The following is a 15,596-nucleotide window of genomic DNA, read 5'->3' as shown; positions in this document are numbered from 1 at the left end:
AAAACACGGATAGCCGAGTGGCTCAGTTGGACACCTCGCCAAAGCCACTGTGCGTGACCGGTCGCCGGTTCGATTATGTATTATGACAAGTATTTGTGAAGCCATCGCGAAACAATAATTTAATTAATTATTTTGATTATTCTAATAGATAATAATATTAGATTTAGGTACTTATGTGTTCGCTATGTAATACATTTTCAATATTCATAACGGATTAAGCCTATAAAACATCATTTATACAATCACTATTATTTTCAGATTACTTTAACATGGTGTAAAAAATAATCTGCTTTCCAGACGTAAATATTTTTTACCCTCAGTTTGATAAGGAAGACTCTCCTTACTACTTAAAACTTGGCCCAATCCCCTCAGGTCAGACAAAGTCAGCAAACTATTTATAGCCGCATAATCTTTATAAATAATCTATGTTCTAAGCATTCGTATCATGTCCCCCCCATATCCTGAATAGGAGACGACCGGCATAACCTGAACTTTGCATCACGTGCTAATGTTAGCACACGTTCCAAGGGATATAGGTCTTGGTATGTTGGTCGGTACTAAGGAAGGAGCTTCCATATTGGGCTAAAAAATGGATTACTATGTCATTGGATTTAGAATTTTGCTGTATGAAGTTAGGGTATGGTTTTCGTTGGCTGTTTGTTTATGGTTTGCACTTATGGGCTACTATGGCGGGTTGCATTATAAATTAGACGAAATTTTGGCTTTAGATTTTAGATAGTAGTAGGTTTTTAAGCATTGTATGCAAAGTAGAAGAGGTTTTGGTTTGACGCTATATTTATTTTAGGATGGTAGATTTTGGTAGAAAGATTTTGGGTCACATCCCGTTGACTCACATTGGTTTTAGTTTTGTTAAAAGGGTTCTTATGATGCGAAATTGAGTTTTCATTATATCTGTGGTAATAATTAGTTATATTTTCGAGGTAAGTAGGTTGAGGACTTCTGCCTACCCATCATTGTAACAGGCTTGATATTTACGAGTTATAGATAGACATGCGTCACCCACAATATGGTTATGTCAAACGAGTCAATCTAGTTGTAATGTCAGTAGACAGGTTATGACGTCATTCGTATACCTAAAGGAAATATACGAATAATGCGGATGGGTTTATGTAAGGTATAGTTTTTGTGAATTTAGTTTGTGTGAATGGTCTAATGCCATTAAAAAGTAGACCTTCTTTGATTGAACCTTGTCGAGTATACAAGTCAGGGCATGAAAAAATTAAACATAAGTGTTTCCATTACATAGTAATATAATGCATTTTTTTCTATCAAAACCAATTTAGTTCAGTGAAAGAGACGCTTACTGTGTATCTGTACACAGTAAGCGTCTCTTTTAAAACGAAAACTCAACTCTAACTAGAATCCCCTTAACCAAATAACTATTTAGTTGGTACCGTCAACACTCGCAATAATAACATCTCCCATATAATTACATTAATAGCGCGAACAGTCCAACTATTACTCAAACATAACATGCCCATATTAATCTATAAAAAATGCCACTGACACCCATTCATCACTTATAAAGCCTCCTTACTACAATTACGGTCCCTAATGACAGCAATATAAGGAATTAATTATAGTTTAAAAAGCATTTTATTGTCGATGTCGAACCAATATGGCGTCCTGTCACTTTACAGCCGGTGTTGCCAGACGTGATATTTTAATTCCGTAGAAGAATTTGTTAATTGAGTGGAGAAATAATATTTTTGTTGACGCTTGTCTTCTTGAGGTCGTTTAAGTCTAGGTTAATGTGTATTAATTATATTATATATTTATTTACTCGTCTTTATTTGTGTAGAGAATGTTTGAGACGTCAACTAAATAAATAAATAAATTAATAAACTTTCAATTTTTGTGTTAAGGACCGTTGAGATTCCAAAGAGGTTGTCAAATGATTGTCCACTTGGTGCATTCTTTTACATTTGAATTATGTTTACGCAACAATTTTGAAAATATTGGTAAACTTTTGTCATAGAAAGCGCAATTCATTATGAACCTAGCAAAAACTACAGCAGCATGACATTATAATATTTATATTAATTAGCAATTTGTTTACTTTCGTTAAGATTTTAAGAAAACCCTAGCAACACTGCACAATAAGTTATTGAAAACAATCGAATTCTTGTTTTAAAAACAACACCTTATTATGATTGTTTACCACGACTTCTTTTAATTGCATTAAAATTACTTTTAATTTGGTTTATAATTGGATAAGCAAAAAACGAAATAATGGCGTCAATTTCATATCATATACTGTATATTCGTAACTGCGAAGGTCTCATTTAAATTGTCAACTTTACTTTAAAAACGGTAGTTCAAAATAATTTTGAACGTTTTTTTTGACCTATACTTAAAGATGAGTGTAAAATAAAAAAAAAATCTAATACCTATATAGAAATATTTCTAATATAAATACTTGAAATTTAAAAAATCTTATTATTTTTGTATTGATTATATTATTGATTTAGAATTAATTAATTAGAAAAATAACGTAAACTCACTGACAAATCTAATTGTTTATACGCGATAACCCCTTTAAGCTCAGACTGTAACAGCCAGGACCCAAACAAAATAGTTAATAGTAACAGATTAAAATAACTGTAATAATGACTTAAGGTTAACCCGTTCAAAACAATTACAATTGGTTTACAAAAATGTAAAGTTCAAAGTCAGCCGACACTCCCTCTTCAGTTAAATGTCACTGTACGTGTTAAGGTCGATTTAGACTGTTAAAAAACATGTTAAGATACGTTTTTTGGCGACAATTACTGTTAATATGTTATTACTGGATAATTGGTTTTTGTAAATAAATTGTATACATTAATTGTTGTATTTTTTATGATTTATTAATTTATGTTTACACTTAGAAGTAGTGAACTATTTTTAATGTTATGTTTTTTAAATCAGCATTTTTATCGAATTATTTAGAAAAAAACTGTAGTTGAATGATCGATGTATTTGTAGATATTCCAAATGCTTTGTTACAGAAAAACAACTTGACTCATTTCTATAGTATTCGCACAATATTACAATAATTAATTCGTGTAACTACTGAACACGCAAACTAAATTTCTTAACTCAATCTTTTAATTAAAATACAAACATATTTGTGATTGCTTTACATACTTTTATGCTCAAATAACGTCAGAAATGCTTGAGTTCACAAAACAATATTAATTAAATTTCCATGCGTTGAAAATGCGCGTCATAATAACCAAAACAGATAAAACAATTTACATAACATTAAAAAATAATAACATCAAACGAAACCAACCGCACCACGACTTTTACTTTCTAAACGAACACCTGTGCACGTGTGAATCGCCCTTAACAGATAAATCACCAATCACGGGGCATTAAATTCTGGAAGTCATATTAACGTATTAACGTGTTTTTCTCATGTTTCCTATTAAAACGTCACTTATATAATGTTTCCATATAATTAAGGAGATCGAAATCTCGTGATCGAGATAGTATGGATTGATTAATTAATTATTTATACTGGCAATTAGCGTCTCGTGTTTTATCGTTGGGAGCCTTTTATATTGAAATATGAAGGTAATTATTGGCTTGAATAAATTAGCGAAAATTAAGGCGGTGGACTTTTTGTTGTACCTATTTTTATTTTCTAACTTTCAAATGTATTGAGATTCGGTAATGTGGTTTCTTCTTAGTGTTATTTCATTATCGTAATTAATTGAGTTGTTTATGTGGTAGTACGAGGACCTGTGCTTTCTTGATGAATTAATTAGAAAAATCGCTATTACGACATTGTGAATCCACAAAACTAAAACTACGTTTCAAGTCAATTCCATTCAAATTTATTCAGCCGTTTAGACAGGCGTCGTAACAAACCAGTCAACACTCGCATCACGTTTAATAGGATTAAATCCTAACAATATTAAATACTGCATTTTATTGTTAGTTTATCATCCCACACGAGTCGTAAAGGTATATAGGTCACAGGTGGTATCGATAAAGGTATCGCAGTTATCGATATATCGATAGATCGGTGGAACAAGGAGTGGTTTCATTCCGAGCACAATCACTCTTTTATTACCGTGGTTTCATAACCAGGTAACTTGTGTTATATATTATTTTTCCAGAACCTACCTTTTTTAGAGTATCGTGATATATTTTAACCCTCTGTTAAAATTTAACTTTATTTTTCTGCTAACAATCTACGCGTATGTATAGATAAACGAATCTCGCATTAAGTAATTTAGTTCTTCTGTCGCGTGAGGATTTACAAATATTCAAGTCACATGCCCAAATACACTCAGGGCAAGCATTCGTGGATCTCGCAAATGCTTGTCCTACGCAAGGATCGAACCTGTGACTCGTCACGCTCAGTGTGTTTGGCTTGAGGACCTCACCCACTCGGTTATCCGTACAATCAAATTAATAGATGACTTAATTTCTTATGTGCGTCACATTGCACAAAATTTGCGCAATATAAAAATTACGTTAACCAATGTGATTTAGAAGAAGTGACGTCATAATTTTGTATGTAATCGCGACGTCAAGATTATACCTATGTCGATACTTTTTCACTTGTTAAACGAAATTAGTATTTGGTGAACCTGCAAATACATGTATAACTGATTTATATTGCCTCACTGACAGAATACAGTCAAAACATGCTTAAATGCTGTAATTCAGACCACTTTTTGGGCTTAGGAACTTTATCCCAGTACAAGCACGTCCATAAAAAAAAAAATATAGAAATTCAGTCTTCATTCACACAAATAATTTAAAACAGGCCATGGTCGCATTACCTATCTATAATAAAATACATTTAAGCCATAAACATTTTTATGACATATTTCACACGACCATCACATTCACGCCACGTTTCAGCCAAGAGTATCGGCAGAATTCGAGGCATACAACGAATATTGACAATAAATCATGACCGGAATGACAATCATGCAAAACTCATACAAATTCCTAAGATGTATGGAAGTATGGCTATTGTTACTGAATTCGAAATATTTTCGCGTTCGAAATGCTTTGTTTTTTCGCTTGTGTATGGAATTTTACATTGTGTAATACATGTGTATGAGATGTCTGCGTATTATTTATCTTGGGACATACGTTTGTATAGTCTACAAGGAAAAAGTTGCGATCCATCTTTCGAGACAATTATCAAACCGATTAATTACAAATCTATTAAGAGAGTGATTGAAAAACAAATGAATATAACTCTAACATATTTCTAGATATTTATTTTACATCTCTGACCTAATCTACACAATTAGCTCCATAGCCATATAAGGAAACCTTTCCATATTGTATCCGTTATAAAGATACCTTTTGTCAAAGGGGTCGCAAATTGTCCAAGAAGATATACGGTCAAATTTACTGATTCAGATTAAAGTAAAATTTTATCTAAAACTGGAATATTTTTCAATCAACTTAACTCCGCCGTAGGACTAAATGTTCTTTATTATGTATTTACATCCAATAAAACTTTAGGAAGTAAGAGAAACGCTAATAGAAATAAATAGTTAAAAGCATTACAAAACAAATAAAACTAGACACAAAGTTGTTCCTTTTCAAATCAAGACATAAACTAATATAACAGTTTTAAAAGCAATCAAACAATAAACTCGGTATGTAAATAACTTAATAGCTGTGACACTGTACAGGTAAATGCAGAGAAACAACAACGTGCGGCCAATGAATCTTGAAGTTGCGTATTTGGTTCAGTTGAACAGTCATAACTGAACTAACTATACAAAAAAGGGTGTCGTCAACTATTTTCATCGCGCCTACAATTCATCGATCATTACTCGTAATTCTGACTTAAAATCACGTTATCTGACACAATCAACTTTAGGTACCTAAACAGTTTACCCTATTAAAACACTGTAACTAAAAATTTTTACTGCCCATCCAATCCAATTCAACTAAACTTTAAAAACATAAACACTTAAAATTAAAAAAAAATAATGCGAAAATGTAAGAAAACCATGAAGACAAGTTTTTCGAGTACCATTACGACTGGACCTTCTGCGGCTCGTCTGTCGTGCGCACCCAGCCACCTGCGCCGGCGCCTCCGCCTTCGCCCCTAATTACTGATGACTATCAACAAGGACGAACTGATTGCCGATCGATAACTATACTTTATCTGGCTTAGGATAAAGGGCGTGGTGTACTGATAGGTTAGGTATGCTAGAACTTTGTAAGAGTGCAAATTCCAGGTAGAGATTAATTTGGTATCATTAATGTAATGTCATAGTCATGTCGAGTTCCTCCGTGTTTCGGAAGGCACGTTAAATTGTGGGTCCTGGCTGTTATTCATACATCTTTGACAGTCGTTACAGGTAGTCAGAAACTTGAAAGTCTGACAACCAGTGTAACTAAAGGGTATCGTGTTACCCAGGTAACTGAGTTGAGGAGGTCAGATAGGCAGTCGCTCCTTGTTAAACACATCAACCTGCCCCAAGTTGCGCCTCAACAGATGGTCCCACCTCTTTCGTATCCAGTGCAACTAATAGTGCCTAATGTACAAATATTCCTTTACAATTTTTGTGAAATTCACAAGTATTTATTCAAACTACTCACGCTAATTATAGGGATCGTCCGACTATTTGAAGGAATTGAATCGGATATGTAAACGCTTCACGCTACATATACGCCGGCCCTAAGTTATCGGGCAAAATAAAATTATTTCATAAGACCGACATTATCAATTATATTTACATAAAATACGTTATTTAAAGTAACCTTAAGCTGAACTATAGCATGATAAACTGTAGTTAGAAATCTATTTATTCCGCTCAACAGTTAATGAATCACATCGTACAGTTAAATGGTTATATTAACTGACATTTACAAACTATCGGCTTGTAACTGGCGCACATAACTTACTAGTATACTAGTAACATTAGAACTCCAGTTAGGACCTATTAGGTTGGCTAAAGGTCACACACGTGACCTTTTTGAAAACTACTAAATTTTTCATGCAAGACAAAGGGCAGCCCTTTACATTGTTAATTGTCAAGGCTTGCCAAATATATATTGAAACATAATTTGGTTGGATATTGATAATACAATGTTGACATTATGTTAACTAAAAATAACTTGCTGTCAAGAGATAAGGAATAAAACTTTGTTTTGGTTGAGGTTGATTTGAATTATGACCAAAGAAGAAGTCAGTTCGACTCACGATCCCGCCGCGTGTGCTCATGATTAAGGACTCCGGTTGGGTCCGAAACTAGTCGGACTACCCCGATAAATACGCGTGAGATCCGTTACATCATTTAATAAAGAAATTTTACATCCAGAAAGATATTACGATCATACTATTAAGCACATTTAAATACAATTACGTACTTAAACACACTACTGCCAAACGGTAAAGGGAAACATCGTAAGGAAACCTGGATTAGAAATATTTGAGTATGAAATCGCCAACCCGCAGTATGTCAGCAAACCTTAATTTAATGGGAGGAAGGCTATGCCCAGCAGTGGGGTATCTATAGGCCTCGATAGCCAATGATTGGGACAAATGTCTCGTTTAACGGGTCTACTCGTAGTTCTCAAAACAATAATAACAAGATAAAAAATACAGCCTTTTAACAAAGCCAAAATCATAGTTATATTTCGCATTCATCCTTTCACCTGACACAAACATCTACAGATAAATCTTACCGTTATCTCAAGATATTGCTATCACCAACTTAGATCTTGTGATAATACAATCTATTGTCGGATAAATGATTGTGTTTTTATTATTGACCTCGCTTTGATGTCTGGCTGTGATCATTAAGTGCTTATTTTTGTGACCTATTTAATTATGTATGTATTGTGTTGTAAATATAGTTACTTATTAATGATAGACAAAAGTTATCTTATCTCTAGGACAATTTTGTTTGGCCACAAAATTTATTTTAAAATGCTCTTAACTTAAAAGTTGAAGTAACTACTTGTGAATCAATGAAATTGTAGTCCTGAGAAATATTGAGAATTGTTAAGACAAATATCGTTTTTATACGTATATTTTGTCAAAATATAGTTATTATATAAAAAAATGCTCTTAACTTAAAAGTTGAAGTAACTACTTGTGAATCAATGAAATTGTAGTCCTGAGAAATATTGAGAATTGTTAAGACAAATATCGTTTTTATACGTATATTTTGTCAAAATATAGTTATTATATAAAAAAAGAAAATAATCATGTACACTTAGCTGTGGAGAACGAAAATGAACAATGTGGTTGTTTACTTTCCTAATATTAATAACCAAGAATATTTTCTTTAAAACAAGACTGTTTACTAACATTTATCGTCAATTGTGTAACATTATATTAGTCTAATTCCTGTTCTAGCCAACACGAGATAAAACACTTCTTATAAATATTTATTATGCAAAGAGGTTAACTTCGACGCAAGGAACCTGTCTATTATCAATTTAAACTTACTTAAGAATACATTAAAGGGATTCGCAACAACTAAATTACACACCGCAGACTCTGGTCCATGAAATTTGATAACATTTCATCATTATTTACCAAGATGCCATTAAACTCACATTAAAATTGGAGTATGGTTTTTTTTGATGTCGGTAGACAATTTATAATGTTCTTTCTTATCGATAAAAGTTGATTTTTTTTTATATTTATTAATTTTTGAATTTGTTTTCATGCTTTAAAGGAATTATCAAATGCATACTAGGTAATTGTAGAAATTGATTAGGTCGTGGTTTCTTAGGTTTACGCGAATGTTAGACATTGAAATGAAACTACTATTACGGATTTTATCGCGGTTTAATTTTACATTTTATTATAAAATTTATTTTAATTTTGATTAGGTCATTAATTTTCATACCTTCATCCATAGCCTAGCCTTTTCCCAATCATGTTAAGGTCGGCTTCCAGTCTAACCCGTGGCAGCAAAGGACCAGTGTTTTACAAGGAGCGACTGAGTATCCTGACCTGTTTTAATTATCAAACTAATCTATTCTGTTAGATGTTAGCTTTTAATTAAGCTTAAAGAGAGCAAAGAAAAAACGTACTATGCATTCCCTTCTTTAACAAAGATTTGATCGTATTTACAAGCTTCTCAACATGAAACCTCGTACAAAGAACAGAACGTTTAATTATAATGTAAATGATTCACTGTCGACTCGTAACAAGTTAGTCACGAGTCCAGTCGCCGCCCGCTTCCGGCGTGCCATATGTTTGATAAACTCAAGTAATGGGTTACTCAATGAATCGCGGTTATATTTAACTGTTACTCGTCAAATCGCGCCATTCATAACTGATGGTAGGTATCGGTTTAATGGGATTTATAGTTTTTTGCTTTATGTTACATTGTAGAAACGCAAATAAAATTGTGTATTGAGGATTGACTTTTTATGTCACTTTATAATTGCGTTTTATAAAAGTAAATATTAAATATCTACTATCTAAAATTCTAAATATTTGAACGGGGATACCATTTCTTTTTACATAATCTAATACATACAAACTAACGGTAAGGAAATAACAGTAAAGCTATTTTTTTTGTAAATTTTTGCGAAATCCATTGAGCATAGAGCAGAGGAGTGGCCGAGGGTCAAGTTGCGACAAACACGAGTAACACTTGCTAATGAGTAGTGTCACAACAACACGCCATACAAGGCCATACCGAGTGTGAGCTACCGATTCATACAATTTTGAATGAAAATTTAGACTAGAAACAATATCTAATATTGGTCATATTTTTTTTTACATTGCGAGAAATTTATACGCATTTAAAATTGAAGCGAAAACTTAGGTTGTGAAATTCTTTGCAGTAGGTAGCTACAATACGTGGAAAATATCCGATGGGAAATTTTATGTAAAATCCGATATTCAGTTGTATTGGAAGATAACAAAACCAATACCAACATAACTAAGCAAATGTTACGGCTGAGTTTTAGCCTCAAGTATTTTTGAAACCCAATTGTAAAGGTGGATTTTCTTATTAAGAACAGTAAAAACAAGAAAACGCTGACTTCTCTGAAATTAACAAGTATTGTTAAACAATTAATATTCCGAACCTAAAACAATCTAAACCTTTATGCTGTGCAAAGTTATGTGCTAGAATTATTTTTATTTACTTACATAGATTTCGCATTACTATATTTGTCCGTTACGGGAACTCAGCTACCGATAGCAAACATATCATACGCACTTTCGATAACAAATAAACGTTAAAATTGGATCGGTTTACTTACTTCGAAATTGACAGAGATCTGCTCCTTTACCCAAGAGACATATTTATTAACGTTAACGTCAAAATAATAAAGCTAAAATTTATGGTAATGACATTTCGTTCCGATACGTCACGTGACTTCGACCTGTCATATACATACATTGAACTGTTTTCTATTGACGTCAACTATTTTAGAAATAAGACCTGGCTAAGTGATCTGGTTAGAAATTAGCCGGGCATAGAAAAAAAAAACAAAATGCGTTAATGCAATTTGAAGAGTGCAACGATAGCCGAATGCTTGTCCTGAGTCTGGGTGTCTTTGTGCATGTTAATTGAAAGTTTACGAAACCCCCTGCGACACAAGTATTAAATGTCATAATGCAAGAGTAGTTTAAGCACTTTTTAAATTATAAACTACACAACGCAGTTTTGTCCATATTTCATCATATTATAGCCGCATTCCCCTTGTTTTCTTAACTCGGGATTCGAACCTACCGATATCAATAGTACAAATTCCACAAAACCCAAGCTAACATACCTATTTGGAATTATACATGCGTTATTTAATGATACGTCATTACAAACAGGACAATACACAGTTTTACTATTACTCATAGTATGAGTATAGTATATTTATTTGTTACCAAGACACTACTCATTCAGCAAACATGCCTGTTACAAATACGTTTTCGAGTACTTACTTCTGATGATCCAATAATAATAGATAGTATTTATGACTCGGAATCGGATAGATATCGATATTGGTACTAGGTTGAATTAATATTCGTTTTTGATATCAGATAATAGGTTATGTAAATCTACTTTACATGGGATATGCAAATATGCAAGTACTTAGTAACAGTTCATTAATTGTCAGTTATCTTGCAAGGTTTTGAAAATCAATTAAATTGAATGAAATTATTAAATGATGTAACGGTTTTCTCACGCGTATTTGTCGGTGTAGCCCGACTAGTTTCGGACCCAACCGGAGTCCTTAATCATGAGCTGACGCGGCGGGATCGAAATAGGATGGAAATGGACAGGTGGGAACTAAATAAAAAACACATAACCCTCCTGGCAGTCGGGTAAGAAGACCAAATCAAATGAACGAAAAGTCCTGATGAATCAAACAACTAAATTCTATCATTAGATGCAAACTCAATGGAAACTTTAACATAATAATTAATGCACTTTATTAATTAGTTAAAATTCTTAATCAACAAGGTGTATTGTCCGTGACTCACATGTTTTCAATTTAGTTTTGTAAAGTGACCTTGTGTTACAAAATAACTGTGGGATGTATTAATAAAGTGGTATCTTAACACTAATTAGTGGTATTTTGACACTATTTTGTTAGTCCATACAAAACAGTCGTTTTGTATGGATTTTAATAAAGATTAAGATTTTTTGCAATGATTTCAATTGTTAATTTGGACATTTTTAACTATAATTAATAGATGATTCTTTTTAATTAATGATTCCTTTTAAGAAAGCGACCACATATTTTTAAGCTGATCGAAAATTCTAACCTATCATTTATAGATATTACCAGACTTATAGATATCTATACTAATATATAATCTATACTAATATATAAAGCTAAAGAGTTTGTTTGTTTGTTTAAACGCGCTAATCTCAGGAACTACTGGTCCAAATTGAAAAAACAATTTTTGTATTGAATAGACCATTCATCGAGGAAGGCTTTAGGCTATAAACCATCAAGCTGCGACTAATACGAGCGAAGATACAATGGAAAATGTGAATAAAACAGGGCAGGTATAAATCATAACTTATATCTTCTACCCACGGGGACGAAGTCGCGGGCAACAGCTAGTTATTATATAATAATTGAGAGTTAAAAGTGTAAAACATGCCTGAAATCTTATGTGGGATAAAATCCACTTTCTCATTTTAAAAGAAAGTCTAATTTACTTAAAATAAAATAGTTGAAAAAGGTGCAGCTCCCCAAAATAATAATTGCTCAAATCATTAACTGTTTCACAATTAATTAATGTATTTAACAGGAGTAACTAACTATTACAAAATGGTTTAATCCGACGCACAGTTTAGTTATGTTGTAACTTTAAATCTTGATCGACAGTTAATTATTTTAGATTGATTAGTAGTCGATATCGACATTGTTCGGTACTAGGATCGATACCCGTCCGACGAATTTGCGTTCATGAACTATTAATGAGATATTATGTAGAATTGTGGGGCTAATTTAAAACAATATAGAGACATTTACTAACTTCTATCCTTTACGAAAATTTCGAGTTATTACCAGATCATGTCATCATAATTTTACGAGAACATATATGGGTAACAAAGTAAATTAAAATCTGACTAAAAAAAACTTTATAAAGTTAGCCATCCGGAAAATTCTCGAAAAAATTCTTATTCTGAATGAAAGTTGAATATTTAAAAAAAGGAAGTGTTTTTTATCGTCCTTATACCAAAAAGTCTAGTTTCAATAACATTTGTGGACAACAAAATACAAATTCAATAAAACAAATATAAAACTACAATACATTACAATCATTTGCATCGATTGCTATCTCTGTTATCACTTATCATGCATTGATAACGAACCGCTGCAAATCTATCACTTCGTTTGCTTTGCAACAACAAAATTACGCACATTTTCAATATGGCTAGGTAATATTACATCGCAATAATCACTGCTAAGCATTTTTCAACCGATTTTTAAAAGGTGGAGTGTGTTCCCTTATGACGACAGACTGGATAAACCGATTCTGTGATCAACGATAATGCTTTTTACGTAAAATAGTCTTATGGTTACATTCATCATTCATTTATCAAGTTTGGCTCAAAAAACGGGAAAAATTAAACTCTACAACTCAAACTACTCTTAGTCCATTGAAATGTTGCATTTGGGTTGCGTTGTTTAGAGGACGTAGTTTAATTTTTCTGAGGTGTAGGGGGGGGGGTCAGAGTAAAGCTAAAACCAAGTTTGTGGGGTTGCAACCCTTGTCCCACGGTAGCCATCTTAAAATAGTACCAATCGAAATGGTTTTTACGATATATCTCTTAAACTATTAATCTATACTCTATACTAATATATAAAGCTGAAGAGTTTGTTTGTTTGAACGCGCTAATCTCAGGAACTACTGGTTCAAATTGAATAATTCTTTTTGTGTTGAATAGACCATTCATCGAGGAAGGTTTTAGTCTATATACCATCAGGCTGCGACCAACAGGAGCGAAGATACAATGAAAAATATGGAAAAAACACGGAAAATTATTCATCTTCGAGGGCTTCCGTTCAAAAATTCCTAACTTGTATCTTCTGACCACGCGGTCGAAGTCGCGGGCGACAGTTAGTTTGATCATAAAAATTGCTACGACTGAAAATACTACCGTTGTATAATGTCGTTCGTAAACGTAGTATTTACATAGTACGCGAGTGGAGTTAGTTTAGTCGGTCAGTCGTTATCAGGTCGTTATCAACGCTGTTCAGATATCGTACTGGGCTGCAGTCACCCAACAACATGGCTGTTTATCAAACGCATAAGATATAAGTATTGTATCAATAATACCGTTTTGATGGAAATATATATAGTTTCATGAAGATATAGAGAAAATATTGATTGATTTGAAATTGATTTGCGTTGTTGATTTTAATAGGTATATCTTGGGAGGTTTTTGAAAGATTCAAATTATTATAATGCACTCGAAGAATAAACAGATTTGGAAGTATATTTATTAGGACACAATTTCTTGTCCCACACAAGAATCGAACCCACTAACGTTGCGTACAGAGATCTTAGTGTTGTTTTTGTCTCGCCATTATGTGACTGTTTTTGTTTAATATTATATTCACAGGATATAGTTATAGATTATTATCAAGCTAAATAAAATAAGATAAACATTATAAGGTCGATAACTTCTCAAAATTTAAAGTTTATATTTATTTCGACTTACAGGAAACAGTTAAAAAACTTCGAACAGAAAACATTACGAAAAAAACAAATTTAAATAAAAATAGATAAAATGTTTTTCTAACGTTAAAGCTATGTGTCAATCTATATAATCTAAAGTACATATATATCTTAGATAATAATATATTGGCCTCTCCGCGATAATGACTAAGTACCTGTTTGTCATTATAATCTTAGAACGAAAAAATTACATGTTTTTCTAATGGTTTATTGGTAATGTAAAAATTATCGATGACAAATAACTAATTGTATACGTAAATATGTATTAAGGAAAAATATTTGTTTTTATACATGGTACAATTTTAAATAGACTGGCTTGTTGGTCTAGTGGTTAGAGGCCTTGACTGCTATACCAATAGGAGTAGGTTCGATTCACATTCAGAACATTTTTTTTTGTGACGAAGTCCATTATTTTTTCTGTTTCTGAGTGTAATTTATCTGTGATATGTATGTATTTAGAAATATATAACTATGTTTATCAGTTTTCTAGTACCCACTCATAATCCCAGCTTTGCTTATATTGAGCCTAGATGGCGTTGTGTGAAAGGTATGGAATTATGGTAATTACTAATAGTTTGTCTGTTAGATCTTTACCAGGACTTTAATTAATCGGCTTATCTTGGTTACAGCTGTCAAAAATGCACCTACACACATAAATATACACTTCTTACATTTATGCTTACATTTTTTATGATTCATTTTGCAAAATATATTAACTTATACTATGGACTGTGTCCGTCTTGCACTGCATCACTGATACAAAATTAATAGGCAAGTATTTGCCATGGAATACTACTCAATTTATTTAAATCTTTGTACATAGTGTATGTATTAATATAAATTCTCAGACAAAAGCACAAACAGGAAATATCTTTATCTGAACAAGCACTTATAAAAACTATTAGATATCGATACGTCATAATCGCTTTATCTAAATTCTAATATCTATTATAACTTGTGTGAATGTGAACAATGAATGTATGAAAATTTTCGAATTTTCATTTAAGACAATGTTTCCGAATTCCCGCTCAAGTCTGGAAAGTTGAATCTGTAGTCAAATCAACTGATCAGATCTGATTAATTGACAAGAAGACTTTAAACAAATCACAGCACTTAAAGCTGGGAGAGTTCAAACTATCACACCCTACAATTTTTAAATGGCTCGCCCGAGCACTCGCACATAATTTACCTTTAATACAAAAACAATTGAAATCACTCTATCTGTGCGGGTGGTATGATTAACACATATAGTCAGCCACATCATACTTATAAATCTCCTTTTTTGCGACGGCGATCGCGAATCTAGCGTTTATAAAAAATATTTATATCTTTCATCGTTTAAGTATACCGGAGTTCTTTTTTTAAGAAACATGTTTAAATTAACCTATGTATATTTTGTTAATTCTAACCAACAAGTAATAACAGT

At 32.4% G+C, this 15,596-nt stretch overlaps 1 protein-coding gene across 1 annotated transcript in view; it reads right to left on the bottom strand.

The window, feature by feature from the left end:
* LOC113494588 (GAS2-like protein pickled eggs) overlaps positions 1-15,596 on the bottom strand; it is a 70,467-nt gene that overhangs the window by 41,449 nt on the left and 13,422 nt on the right. The gene's annotated exons all lie outside the window — the stretch shown is intronic.

This window comes from Trichoplusia ni, chromosome 1 (genome assembly GCF_003590095.1).
Source record: "Trichoplusia ni isolate ovarian cell line Hi5 chromosome 1, tn1, whole genome shotgun sequence".
Classification (NCBI taxonomy): domain Eukaryota; kingdom Metazoa; phylum Arthropoda; class Insecta; order Lepidoptera; family Noctuidae; genus Trichoplusia; species Trichoplusia ni.
Note: the sequence above shows the minus strand (reverse complement) of the source record. Positions and strands in the feature narration are given on the sequence as shown.